The sequence below is a fragment of the Podarcis tiliguerta genome, assembly GCF_965153285.1.
Source record: "Podarcis tiliguerta genome assembly, chromosome: 8".
Lineage (NCBI taxonomy): Eukaryota > Metazoa > Chordata > Lepidosauria > Squamata > Lacertidae > Podarcis > Podarcis tiliguerta.
The window spans coordinates 69,672,612-69,682,439 of NC_139541.1; positions in this window are offsets into that span (position 1 = coordinate 69,672,612).

Sequence of the window (9,828 nt, forward strand, 5' to 3'; positions counted from 1 at the left end):
GCATCCCTGCCTTAAAGAAGTGTTCCCCAAACTTGGTTATCCAGCTAAGTTTGGACTACAGTTCCCATCATCCTTGACCGCTGGTCCTGCTAGCTAGGGATGATGGGAGTTGTAGTCCAAAGACAGCTGGAGACCCAAGTTTGGGAAACCCTGCTTTAAAGAAAGACATGATCAGAGAAGGAGGGAGGGGGGACAGTTGCAGCTGGACCTGTATCTCATCTCGGAAACAGCAAACGCTGTAAGGATTGATGGTCTCAGAACAGCCTGTCCCTCCAGGGCGGTGGCTGCTTCTCGGATCACCTTCCTTCACCTCTGTATTGTGTGTATAGTTCAGCATATAAACAGCAGAGGTGGGGAAGCCAAGCCCAGAACACACTGTACCTGATGTACATACAAATGAACCCCTTGGCAGTGGAGCTAGAGCTGTGCATTCCTGCAGAGAGCATCTTAAGTGTTTGGCCTGGGCACAACTGCCAGGTCCTGATCTCTCTAGAGACCTGCAGGGAACATCAGCTTTACTTGCCAATTAGAATGGCATGGAGGCAGGCAGATTCCCACTTACCCCTTGCTGAGTCCTGGAAAGAAACTGGCTAATAATGCATACCTTTGGGGCTACCGTGCCTCCTTCCTCTGGATTTGTTCCTAGCCTGCTGACCCCATAAACTGCATGGAGATGGTGCTGCTGGTTCTCACCAGTCCAACTTGTGAAAATAAAACCAAATACAGTGGTACCTTGGTTCTCAAATGCCTTGGTACTCAAACAACTTGGAACCCAAACACTGCAAACCCAGAAGTAAGTGTTCCGGTTGGCGAACGTTTTTCGGAAGCCGATTGTGCTCCGTTTTGAGTGTTACGCTCCTGATTTGAGTGCCACACTTCCGTTTTGAGTGTTCACTGAGGTCTGTCTGTTTTTGCTATTTACAGTGGTACCTCTGGTTACGAACTTAATTCATTCTGGAGGTCCGTTCTTAACCTGAAACTGTTCTTAACCTGAGGTAACGCTTTAGCTAATGGGGCCTCCCGCTGCTGCCGCACTGCTGGCGTGCGATTTCTGTTCTCATCCTGAGGTAAATTCTTAACCCGATGTACTATTTCTGGGTTAGCAGAATCTGTAACCTGAAGCATTTGTATCCCGAGGTACCACTGTATTTTGCATTTTTGTTTTTGCAGCTCTTTTTGTTTTCTTTTTGTGACTCTGTGGAACCCAATTCACCTACTGAGTGATTGATTGTGTGACTGCAGTACATTGTTTATAGCTTTCATTATATGGATCAATGGTCTCGTTAGATAGTGAAATTCATGTTTTTAAAAGGGGTTGTTTTTTAAAGTCTGGAACGGATTAATCCACTTTGCATTACTTTCTATGGAAAAGTGCACCTTGGTTTTGGAACGTTTTGCTTTTGGAACGTACTTCCGGAACGGATTAAGTTTGACAGCCAAGGTATCTGTATCCTAAAGAAACCATAGTCTCCAGTGACCTTTGCTCCAAGGAAACCTGGAACCCCTAGAGCCTCTCACCACTTGGAGACCAGGGTGTGCACAGCAATAGCTAATCAAATAGTCAACCAATAGTTAAGAACAATCTGGGTGGGAAACCTGTGGCAGGGGCAGACTTTGGTCTCAACTTTCAGTGGCGCCCTGTGCGAGTCCAAAATTTGGCACACCCCTCTCGCCTCTTTCCTTCCCTTCTCTTCCCTACTTCATAGTTGCAACCTTTTGTTTATCAATACTCTTCTATGTCGTTTCGAAATGTGTTTTCTGCAAACGTTTTGCATCCAAATTTTGTTTCAGTAGCACATGTCTTGTTTCGTTTCTTGTAACTTTATTTAGTCCATATACAGCTCAATTTTTAAGAATCCATCTTAATTTCTTATTTGAATTTAATCTGTTTTCTATGTTTAAGAGTCTTGTTCCTTCTGTTCTTGCTCTTCCTGCTCCCTTTCTTCTGGATAGTTCTAGATAGTTTCTTCTGGATAGTTCTGCCCATGTAATAGTCCCCCCCCCCCAGCTCTTTCCTGTATTTCCTCTGAACTTATCTGCTCTGCTTCTGAAAGGTCTCAACACCCTTTGTATGTAATTGGAATGCCTTCAGGAAGTTCCTACCTGAATGGAATGACATTATTTCTCAAAGCATCGGCCAGAAAGTTATAATTGCTCCTTTTCTTTAACAATCTCATTGGTATCTCAGAGTTATGATCTTTTGGTCATCGATCTGGATGTGCTTCTGGTAATAAGGTAAGGTAACAGGGTAAGAGACCCTTGGACGGTTAAGTCCAGTCAAAGGTGGCTATGGGGTGAGGCACTCATATCACTTTTCAGGCCGAGACAGCTTTCTGGGTCATGTGGCCAACATGACTAAGCCGCTACTGGCTCACGGAGGACCATGACGAGTGCCAGAGCACACAGAAACACCGTTTGCCTTCCCACCACAGTGGTACCTATTTATCTACTTGCACTGGCATGCTTTCAAACTGCTAGGTTGGTAGAAGCTGGGATGGAGCAACGGGAGCTCACCCCGTCAAGGGGATTCGAACCACTGACCTTCTGATTGGCAAGCCCAAGAGGCTCAGTGGTTTAGACCACAGCTCCACCTGCGCTGGTAGTGCATCTGCGGTGGCCAGTGCCGTGGAACTGGTCCCACTGCCCTACCTCCACCCCTTTGAATGTTGCCAAACTGCAGCTTCCAGTCATCCCTGATCATTGGCCAGGCTGTCTGGGGCTGATGAAAAATCCAACAACATCGCTTGGACCACCACACAGGATTCCCCATCCCAACTCTGGTTCTTTACTTTCTGACTCACGCTAGCTTTTTACGATGTGTGAAGGTGCTTCTTGCTGCAGCTGTTGTTAAACTATTTTTTTTTTACTGCTGTCTCTTTATCACTGTTTGTTCCTTCTATTGCTGGTGTGGGTGTTTTTTTTTTATTTCCATTGCAGTTTACTGCTTGGTAAGCCTACAGGAGAGAAGGCAGGGTATAAACCTTCTAAATAAGCAAAATGCTTGTGAAGGGCATCTTTCTCGGGTGTTTTGAGTCTTTTCCTGAGTGCTTTGAATGGGAGAGGCATCCGGCCCTGTGGAAAAAGACTAAATGTACACACCACACAACCAAAGCCCATGGCTTCCTCCAAAGAATCCTGGGAACTTTAGCTTGCCCCTCACAGAGCAGCAACCCTCAATATTCTTACTGAACTACAGTTCCCAAGATTCTTTTGGCAAAGACATGTGTTTTAAATGGATGGTGGAGGTGAGATTATCTTCAGAGCAGGCGGCGTGTTTTTCCATGTGAGAGAAACTCGATTTTTAAGAGAGAAGGCAGAGCTCTCGCTGATAAGCTGAAAGTATCTTACGGTGTGCATGGTCCTCTTTGCCTATCTGATATGGTGAGGGAGTGAATTTGCTGCCCCCTAAGAGCATCCTGCCAACCTAGCAGTTCGAAAGCACAAAGTGCAAGTAGATAAAGAGGTACCGCTCTGGCGGGAAGGTAAACAGCGTTTCTGTGCGCTGCTGTGGTTCACCAGAAGTGGCTTAGTCATGCTGGCCATGTGACCCAGAAGCTGTACGCCGGCTCCCTCGGCCAATAAAGCGACATGAGCGCCGCAACCCCAGAGTCGTCCGCGACTGGACCTAATGGTCAGGGGTCCCTTTACCTTTACCTTTAGGAGCATCAAAGCTGTGTGCCTATGCTGTACCTATGTACTTGTAAATACATTCCAAACTGCCATAAATCTTCTGGAGGAAGCAAAACCCAGTGAGCCCTACCATTCCTGGCTAACGCAACCTCTTTTTATCTTTGTAAATGCTGAAATGGTACCTTTTGAAGGCTCTTTGACACATCTCTTGCAGCAGTGGGATCTGAACCTAGAGTCAACATGGGGCCACAAGGGCAGTGGCAGCTGTATTCATGCCGATCAGGCTGGTGTAAGACAAGGCAGCAATGACGAGCCTCCCCTTTGAAGGGCTGTCCAGTCCAAATCTGGCCAGAAGATTAAAGAGCCCAAGGAGGGAGAGCAAGACAGATCTTGAAGTCACCTCTGAGAGTTAGCACAGCGCCTGGACAGCTAACATATCACCTGGCCACAGTCTTCTGCACCTTGGCAAGATGTTTTGTATTTCTATTTGAATCACAGTGGTTATTCCAAATTTGCATCCACAAATATAGATCAGCACGTTCGGTTTCCATTCACAGCGGTGTCCTCTTTCGCCCCTGCCTTAATGAGGCATTCAGTGGCCACCCTGGTTCTATGCCAGTGGTTTTCCAAACCAAGCTGTGGGTTGTAGCTCATTGGCAGAGCATCTGCCTTGCAGGCAGGAAGTCCCAGGTTCGATCCCCAGTGTCTCCAGGTTGGGCTGCTGCCAGTCCGTGTCTGCAGCACTGAATTAGGTGGACCAGTGATCTGACTTGGCATAAGGCAGTTTCCTATGCTCCTAAACCTAGAGGAATTTATTTTATTATCTCAGGGCGGTTCATAGCATACATTCTCTCTTAGTTGCCGCTCTTAAAGATGCCTTTGGGCATAGGCTCACATCAGCTTCCAAAGATGCCTTTGCTCCTTCACCTTTTGGGGTTTGGCTGCAGGCCAGTGGCAGAGCATGAAGACCTGGGGAGGGTGGTGGGGGTCCACAGTGGCCTCCGGGAGGGTGCCTGCCTGCCTGCCTGCTGCCCCCCGAGAGCTTCCCTTCGCTCTGTCATTTCCGCTGACTTGAAATTCACCAGTGACCCCGGCACTTCTGAGAACAACCCCAGGCCCCTTTCTCGGCTGCTCTGGGCACAGACGGGACATTGTTAGGGAGTTCGATGGAGAACAAGCGCTCCATTGACTCGGATGTGAGAACGGCAGCCCCGGAGGGAGGGCAAGGGGGCTTGGCCTTTTGTTCCCACTCCAGATGAGGCACTAGGAGCCAGCGACACCCCCCCCCCAGAAAAGACAGGGTGGGGGTGGCACAGAGCCTTAGGACTGCTCCCGCTCCCCGTCAATCCCTCCTTGGGTGTGCTTTGACTGGAAGATGCAGCCACCGTGCCTAATGAGAGCCGTGTTGTCTGGGTGGCTTTTAAGAAGGACAGGGAGAAAAGGAAGAGGGTGTTCTGTGTTCCAGGGTGGGGAGATGAGTCTTCTTCAGATCGGGGGGAGAGGGCAGGAGGAACGCCAGTTTGGAGGAAAGCAAGTGGCCATGGCATTGCCCGATGTTGTCCCCGAGTCACACACAGCCCCTCGGAAGGGTAGGGGGTGGCTTTGTATCTCCAGCCTTGGAGAATGGGGTGATTCAACTGGTGTTTTCCTGAGCCAGCGCAGCTGCATGCGGTTGAGCCAGAGCAATGGCCTGTGATGCTCCCCCTTGGCTGTGTGCCAGTTCCTGCGGGGCCTTTTGCACAGATGTCAGCGAGAGTTCAGCAGGGTGGCATGCTCCAGGAAGCAGGAGGCCTCCCCACCCCCTTTGCAATCCTGCTCTGAGGAACATGCCTTTTATAACCAAGTCAGACCATTGGTCCCTTTTTTGTCCACATTTGACTGGCAGTGGCTCTCCTGAGTTTTCAACTCCCACCCCGTCTGGAGATGGCGGGGATTGAACCTGAGGCCTTCTGCACACACAGCAGATCCTCTGCCACCGAGCTACAGCTGGGAGCCTGAAACACAGCCCTCTTTCATCTTTTTAAAGGTTACGGCAGTATTTTCACAGCACAGCTAAAAATGTGTGCCAATAGGCTGTGCCGCCAACCTTTGACTTGCCCCCATCTTTTCTTTGGTTAAAAAACATGGATATAAAGGTTTTGTGCCCTAAATAGCTGCTTCCTCTCCTTTCATCTGCTTTCACGCTGGCAGGGGCCTCCCAGGTTGATTTCTGCTGGGTAGACAAGAGATGTTCAAGGTGGCTTGTGTCCATCTGAAAGGAAGCAGTGCTCAAGTGTTTCTTCCTACAAGGAAACCATGGTGATAGGCTGAACCGTTTTTGGGGTTGTATTCCACATAGAAGAGCCTGGGTCTATTTTGAAATTGACGGGGCTTCTCCCTGTGACAAATCAGTGTTTTCACCACTCCCTTGGCTAGGCTGGAGGTTTCTGGCATGCACTGTGAGGTTTGCTACCTGTGCTCAGGGCAGGCACAGAATATCTAGCACAAACTCAGGGCAGCCTTTGTCTGTTTTGAACCCCTCTCACAAGGTTCCAAGACCTCTAGTGGGAGAAGGCTGGGTCCACACAGAGAGGTTGAGCCTCTTTGTTATGTGCTTGGCATAGGTTGCAGAATCCCTCCAGACTTTAGGGTGACTGGATGTGAAAGAGGACAGTTGCTATTGGTGCAGAAGTGGTGTCCACCTCAATTCCCCTCTTGTACACACAGCTAGTGAAAATACTGGAGTCCTATCCTCTTTTGCACCCACAATATTCTCTGGAGGATTTTTTTTAATCATTTCAGAGCCTCTCCAATTGTCCTTTTCATTGTGCATTCATGGTGATTTGTGCTCAATAAAATGGTAGCGGGGTCATTTATACACAAACCCACTTTCAATACTGCAAAAGATTCTGGGGGTGGGCGTACGGCTTCATTTCCAATCAGTGCCTGTCTTGTAGTAACTTCCCACTGAAATCCTCTTAGCTTTCTGTACCACTAATGTTCCCGAGTAAATTTTCGTCCCACTTTTGTTGCAAGAAGACTGTCCTTTCAGATGGCAATCATGCAATAACATTGGAGAAACACCAGTCTGGGGGAGCCCCTTTGAATCCAACCATTGTGCTAGCAGGAAGCGGTGCTCTGTGTTCTTCAGCGTTCAATTCCAGCAGCTGAAGCAGGGTGTTGTGTTCTCCCGCAGTAACTCTGCCGCTGTCTGAGAGCAAATCTCAGGGGGGTTGTTCATGCAAAGTATTTCTGGAAAGCCCAGAGGCGCAGAAAGTGCATGCAGAAATCTTTGGTGCCAGGCGATTTCTGTTCCCAAAGTGTCGGCTGAGGTTTCATGGACATCATTCCATTAAAACTAAAGCAAGACTCACCCACATATGCAAAGGAACTCCATCACAAGGCGTAGAAAGGGGAGATAGATAAGCCCAGGATTTATGTGGAGGGGGGGCAGGACACCCACCTGTTATCAACCTCTGTTGGACTCTGTTTAGCAGGTTCAGAATTAAATGTCTCAACAACAGTTGTTTCAAATAACTTTCTTTTGACCCCAGGTGCTTAGAAAAATCTGTCTAAATCTTTCTACAATTTCTACTTAAGTATTTTTATTTACTTCCTTGATTGGGAGGGGGGCTGCCCCGTGCCCACGCCCATGGATGAACCTGATGCAGAGATAGTAGGGATTTTGTAGGGCATAATAGAGGGATGCTAGCAGACCTCAGAAGTGCAGGTTGTGAATTTGAGATTGCAGGACATTTGCCAGCACTAGACCCAAAGAGGAGCTCTGTCACCTTTAGAAGCTGCTCGGGAGAAATTCCTCCAGGCACTGCTTTGCCTGAGACAGCTCTGCAATTTGAAAAGCCCTTCTGGTAACGTGTATTAACTCACTACCTCCAGCTCTGGCACACTGGTGGTTGCGTCTAGGCCTTGAACTTCTGCTTCAAAGTGCCCTGCGCTGATGATGATATACCACTGCCTCTTACAGCCGTGCAGAAAAATTATTATTATTCACGTCATTTCTATACCGCTTTATAATTATTTTAATCTCCGGGCAGCAGTTAAGTCAATTTGAGGCACTATATAAGTGATTTGAGTCAATTTGAGGCACTATATAAGTGATCATCATAACCAGCAAGTCATCATCAAAGCTGAGTGCCATGTTTGGCAGCCCCTGTTTATAAGCCTCATAAGAAGATAAGAAGCGCTCTCCTGGACTAGGACAAATGTCCACAGAGTCCAACCTTCTGTTTCCCATAATGTGCCAGTCAGTTGCCCTGGGAAGCCCACAGCGCGAGTCTCCCCAGTCCTGGGACTCCCAAACTCATCTGGTCGCTGCACCTGCCGGATTCCTGCCTGTCTCAAAGGCACAGCGCTTGGGTCAGCGGGGGGGAAATGTGCGCTAAGGAGGGAGAGCGCCGGACCCGCCTTTCGCGCTGCAAAGGCCGCCTTTCTGCCTTGGATGGCGCCATAAATCAAGGCAGAGGCGCCCTCTCCGCCTTCCCTTCCCAAGAGAGGAATCTCGGCTCGCTCGCCCACAGCGTCTCCATCTTCCCGTCGCCGATCCTCTCCGGCTCCGCTTTGCTGGGAAGCGGCCCAAGGCACAGTTACGCAACGCGCCGGCCAGCCCGGTTCGGGAGCCAAGCGGCGGAGGGGCGCCCTCTAGTGGGCAGCGGAGGCGCCGCGTCGCCTCGGATCTTGGAAAGCAGCCTTCTTGGGGTGGGGGAGACAGGGTGCCTGCGCCTGATGACAGAGCGACACGTGCTCCCCCTGCCCAAGGACTGTGCGGGAGATAAAAAACAAACCTTTCCGCCTTTGGAACTGGTCGCCCTCAAAAGAATCTGCCCAGAACGTGGTGGTGGAATAGACTGTACTATTTGAGAGCCGGCGAGGGGGCAGAGAGAAAGATAACTTCCCCCTATATTTTAAGGCAGAGGTTTTCAACCTTTCTGGGTCCACGGCTCGCTGGACCAACTGCATTCTTTCTGCGGCACCCCCGTGGGGCTCAGGAGCAGTCCTGGATTTACCTATAAGCTAAAGAAGCTGTAGCTTAGGGCCCCACACTCTTGGGAGCCCCCAAAAAACTAAAGAAAAAAAACTCAACCTGGATGTACATTTCCAAAATATAAGATAGAAAACAAAACAAAACAAAACCTACATACAGCAACAATGTTTTGTGTTATGCAGGCTCCTACGATGTATGTAATGGACCCTGTCTGCTAGCCTGCTCCCTAAAATATCACTGGTTTGCTCATTTCTATATATAGGGTGGCTACATATAAATGGCCTCATTACCTTCAGTAGCTTAAAGGTAAAGGTACCCCTGCCTGTACGGGCCAGTCTTGACAGACTCTAGGGTTGTGTGCCCATCTCACTCATGAGGCCGGGGGCCAGCGCTGTCCGGAGACACTTCCGGGTCACATGGCCAGCGTGACATCGCTGCTCTGGCAAGGCAGAGCCGCACACGGAACGCCGTTTACCTTCCCACTAGTAAGCGGCCCCTATTTATCTACTTGCCCCCGGGGGTGCTTTCGAACTGCTAGGTTGGCAGGCGCTGGGACCGAACGATGGGAGCGCACCCCGCCGCGGGGATTCGAACCACCAACCTTTCGATCAACAAGCCCTAGGCGCTGAGGCTTTTACCCACAGCGCCACCCGTGTCCCTGTAGCTTAGGGCCCCATCAAACCTAAATCCGGCCCTGCTCAGGAGCCCAGTTATGTCACCCCTTGCCTGCCTCTCACCCTTTTTCAAATACCCTCCCTTGTGGGTGCTCAAACACCCTCCCCTCTGCTCCCCTCTCCTTGGGAGTCCTCTGAGCAGCCCCCCTCCCCCCAAAGAGAAGTGCTTCCTGACACTGCCCCACAAGGACCTGGGACTTGTCTGTCCATTTCCAACAGTAAGGGCTGGCAGACTGGCTGGTGGGGCTTCCTCACCCACTTGCTTGCTTACTCCAAGGCCACCTCAGCTCCTGGCAACGAGCATCCCCTGGCCAGCCCCAGAGGCACCATTCGCCTGGGGAGTTTGTAGCCAGGGATGCTGCAACAAACAACTGTGCAAACCTCTGGGAGGCAGAAACGTGAGAAGGCATCAGAGGAGGGAGGGAAAGAAGAGGGACAGAGGCCAGTGTTGCCCACAGCACATCATTCAAGGCACCTCAGGGTTCCATGGCACATTGGTTGAAAACCACTGTTTTAGGGAAATATCCCCACAAATAAACCCCA